Genomic DNA, 4,884 nt, shown 5'->3' with positions numbered 1-4,884 from the left:
TTCCTTCCGTTCCTCCTTCCGTTCTTCCTTCCGTTCCTCCTTCCGTTCCTCCTTCCGTTCTTCCTTCCGTTCTTCCTTCCGTTCTTCCTTCCGTTCTTCCTTCCGTTCCTCCTTCCGTTCTTCCTTCCGTTCTTCCTTCCGTTCTCCTTCTGTTCTTCCTTCCGTTCTTCCTTCCGTTCTTCCTTCCGTTATTCCTTCTGTTCTTCCTTCCGTTCTTCCTTCCGTTCTTCCTTGCGTTCTTCCTTCCGTTCTTCCTTCTGTTCTTCCTCCCTCCGCCCTTGCTGCTCAGCTCTTCCTCTCCTCCGCGAGGCTCAACATTCTAAGGTCGGATGTGGATAAATGTTGAGGGCAGAAGACGAGAGCTCAGAGGGACGCGGCCGACCCCGCACCTCGCGCTCCGCTCGCGTCGGTAACCTTCACGAAACTTCGCAAACCTTCTCGCTTCACGAACTACGGCGGAGCGTGTTCGCCTATCGCGAAGTTTAACACGACTAGCTGAACTTGAAAAGGTGTGAGGGCCGTCCGTAATCCATTCCTTTCTGTCACCTCCCTGACATGAAATCGATGGCTCCATGATGAGAGCTTTGCCGCCGTTGCCATGACGCAGAACCTTCGTTCGTCGGCCACCAGGTGATCGACCTTCGGAAGGCTTCTTGAAGGATGGAGATGGTTTTTTTTAGAACTAAAGCCTCCAAAAGTCTGAAAGGGTGAGAATGAAACTTTGAGTGATATCCATTGACCCTTCGCTAAATATAATTAGCTGCTAGTTATGCTAACGGGATGCACCCCCACCACTGCCCTTCCCTCTCCTCCACATGTGGTCCCTTCTTGCAAAAAAAACAAGATGGCGGCGCCCGAATACATAGAGGTACATTTACAACACAACAGAACACCACGACATCTGGTCATCATTCACTATATTTTATCACCACTCATCTTGTATATTAATTAATTCATCATAATTCATTTGATTTATGAATTGTTTTCCCTTGCATGGAAACCAATTCAATTCCATGTACATGCATACACTCACACATATACATCTGCCATCATCAATGCATTTTGTTTCTTTAAATAAAAAATGTAATATATCTATTTTTAAACTTTTTTTTTTACATATGCATTTTTAAAAATATTATTTTTTTCTTTTCTTTATCTTTTCTTTTTTCTTCTTTCTTTTTTCACAATACTCTGACTTTATGACGTTGTGTCCACTGTTTCGTCGTCCTCGAGGTGTTATGTCTATGTTTTGTCTTTTGTCTCCAAAAATTACAAATAAATCTTCGATGGTGGCTCTTGTTGCTTGACCCCCACTTTGGTGGTGAGTTCTGACCATGAACGAGTGCAGCTGGTGTGTCCCCAACCAACGCTTTGTAGAAGGAGGGGAAAGATGCACCTGTTCCTCTAAGAATCACACACAACAATCTCACTGCTTTATTTAATATCACAGCAGCGGCTTGTGATCGATGCCCACAGGCTGGATTCTGACCGAGGATTTTTCAGGACTTCTCGGCTCTCCGTGCGTGACCCAGAATGCAACAAAAGACAACTTTCCCCTCTGCGGCTCGTACGGAAGTTACTCGACCGTGCCTGGAAGTGTGACGGCAGCCTAAATTGCTCTTTCCACACCCGTGCCGGCCTCTCACTGGAGCCCCGCGGCCCGTCGGTTCTCCTCTCCAACAATCAGACCGCTGGAGTTTGAGCTTGAAAGGTGGCGCCGCTCCGCTCTGTTCAGGATGGTTTGGCTTTACTCAGACGGGGGAAGAAGTAAAAAGAAAAACCTTTATCCGCCCTCATTGCGTCCAGACAGTCGCTGACCGCCCGCGACCCGACCAGCCTCTTGTCACATCTCTCTTCCAGCCAGAGAAATGGAGTTTGACTCGGCCTGCTCTGGCCCGGAATCCTCCCGGGGCTGTATTAAAAAGGCATCGCAGCAATGTTGACAGGAATACATTTATTGGGATTGTGTCTCCTTTCAACAGGCGGCTGGGGGGGGGGGGGGGGGGGCGCTGGCTGCCACAGGTCGCCTCGGCTGGCTGGCTGGCCATTTGATCTCCGTATCACCTGCACTGGGAGCCTGGTGGAGGAGATGGAGATCAGAAGCTGCTCCTTTCCACTCCTCTTGTTGTTGGATCACTGTGAACAAAGCTCTCTCTCTCTCTCTCTCTCTGGTTGTTTGATTTTCCTCCAGCAAACGGGCGAACATCAGTTTCTGTTCTTCTTCTTGTCAGGCGTGGCGGTAACCGGCCGGCTGCGCGGCGCTCGGGTTCTGAACGCAGGAGCTGACGACAGCAGCGGCTTCGCACTTCACCCAAAGGCTTGAAGACCTCCACGACGGGACGCCGTGTGAGCAGCGGCTCCGGCTGCCTTCAGGCGGCTCTGGGACATTCCTGTCCTCGGCATGTTAGCGCCTCAACGAGTGAAACCCCTCATATCCACTGTCAGGAACGTTGTTGTGATCCGTCAATCTTTTGTTTTGTGTCGGCGGGACTAAGCAGGCACACATGTCACGTTCTTCCCGTGGTCACATGTGTAACGCACACACACGTGTAACGCACACACACGTGTAACGCACACACACACACATCTCTACGTGGTGTTGAAGGGTTTTACAGTCTGTGTGCAATTAGCGCGTTAGCATGCTAACATTAGCGTGTCACAAAATAGAGCCGAGGCTGGTGGGAATTAATTGTTTGTTTGCCGGTATCTGTGGATGAAGTATTAGATGCATTGTAAATGTCAACCTCATCAACAGAATGAATGTCAGGCTTGAGACTGACGGAGTTCATCACGCCGCACGGAGAAACAGGGTTTGAACCGCCCAGAATAATTTAAATAAAGAATATAAAATTAAGTTTCTAAATCTTAAGAAGTATGAGGGTAAATGTATTCTCATGTCACTGAAACCACGGAGAGGTCTTGTGATGTGGGAGTTATCGTCATCGGGCCTGTTAGCGATCGGTAGCTACGCGCCGCCAGGTTGAGAGCCTAGAGAGTCAAGCAAAATGCTCCCAATCTAGAACTATCTTCTTAAACTATTTATCTTGTCTGACTTCAATGCAAAGAATCACTGGTTATCAACGTGTTTGTTGATAATCAAATGCAAACATGAGCGTGCAAAGAATCACTGGTTATCAACGTGTTTGTTGATAATCAAATGCAAACATGAGCGTGTGTCTACGAGACCGTAAACAACCAACAACGGGACGCCAACGGGACGCCAACGACGCTTAACGGGACGACAACGGGACGCCAAAGGGACGACAACGGGACGCCACCGGGACGTTAACGGGACGCCACCGACGCTAACGGGACGCCACCGGGACGCCAAGGGACGCACCGACGCCAACGGGACGCCAACGGGGACGCCAACGGGGACGCCAACGGGGACGCCACCGGGACGCTAACGGGACGCCACCGGGACGCCAACGGGACGCCAACGGGACGCCACCGACGCTTAACGGGACGCCAACGGGACGCCAAAGGGACGCCAACGGGACGCCAACGACGCCACCGGGACGCCAACGGGACGCCAACGGGACGCCACGGGACGCCAACGGGACGCCAACGGGACGCCACGGGACGCCAACGGGACATCGCCGGGATGCCAACGGAACGCCAACGGGGTGCTGACGGGACGCCAACGGGACGCCAACGGGACGCCAAAGGGACGCCAACGGGACGACAACGGGACGCCAATGGGACGCCAACGGGACGCCAACGGGGACGCCACCGGGGACGCCAACGGGGACGCCACCGGGGACGCCAACGGGGACGCCACCGGGGACGCCACCGGGGACGCCAACGCCAACGGGGACGCCAATGGGGACGCCACCGGTGACGCCAACGACGCCACCGGGACGCCAACGGGACGCTAACGGGACGCCACTGGGACGCCAACGGGACGCCACCGGGACGCCAACGGGACGCCAACGGGACGCCAACGGGGACGCCAACGGGACACCAACGGGGCGCCGACGGGACGCCAATGGGACGCCAAAGGGACGCCAACGGGACGCCAAAGGGACGACAACGGGACGCCAAAGGGACGACAACGGGACGCCAACGACGCCAACGGGACGCCACCGGGGACGCCAACGCCAACGGGACGCCAACGGGACGCCAACGGGACGCCAAAGGGACGCCAAAGGGACGCCAACGGGACGACAACGGGACGCCAATGGGACGCCAACGGGACGCCACGGGACGCCAATGGGGACGCCACCGGGGACGCCAACGGGACGCCAACGGGACGCCATGGGGACGCCAACGGGACGCCACCGGGACGCCAACGGGACGCCACCGGACGCCAACGGGACGCCATCGGGACGCCAACGGGACGACAACGGGACGCCAACGGGACGCCAACGGGACGCCAACGGGACGCCACCGACGCCACGGACGCCAACGGGACGCCAACGGGACGCCAATGGGACGCCAACGGGACGCCAAAGGGACGACAACGGGACGCCAACGGGACATCGCCAGGATGCCATCGGGACGCCAACGGGACGCCAACGGGACGCCAACGGGACGCCAACGGGACGACAACGGGACGCCAACGGGACGCCAACGGGACGCCAAAGGGACGCCAACGGGACGCCAACGGGACGCTAACGGGACGCCACCGACGCCAACGGGACGCCAACGGGACGCCAACGGGACGCCAACGGGACGCCACCGGGACGCCAACGGGACGCCACCGGGGACGCCAACGGGGACGCCACCGGGGACGCCACCGGGGACGCCAACGCCAACGGGGACGCCAATGGGGACGCCACCGGGGACGCCAACGGGGACGCCACCGGGGACGCCAACGGGGACGCCAACGGGGACGCCACCGGGGACGCCAACGGGGACGCCACCGGGGACGCCAACGGGGAC

The 4,884-nt window shown here is 56.6% G+C and overlaps 1 long non-coding RNA gene across 1 annotated transcript; it reads left to right on the top strand.

Annotated features, from left to right (window-relative positions):
• Positions 1–251: 251 nt before the first annotated feature.
• Positions 252–2,854, top strand: LOC130200409 (uncharacterized). Its single transcript, XR_008833007.1, has 2 exons — positions 252–707; positions 2,232–2,854. It is a non-coding gene; the product is annotated as an uncharacterized LOC130200409 (long non-coding RNA).
• Positions 2,855–4,884: the final 2,030 nt, after the last annotated feature.

This window comes from Pseudoliparis swirei, chromosome 10 (assembly GCF_029220125.1).
Source record: "Pseudoliparis swirei isolate HS2019 ecotype Mariana Trench chromosome 10, NWPU_hadal_v1, whole genome shotgun sequence".
Taxonomy (NCBI): domain Eukaryota; kingdom Metazoa; phylum Chordata; class Actinopteri; order Perciformes; family Liparidae; genus Pseudoliparis; species Pseudoliparis swirei.
The sequence above is the reverse complement of the archived record's forward strand: the minus strand, read 5'-3'. Positions and strand labels throughout refer to the sequence as shown.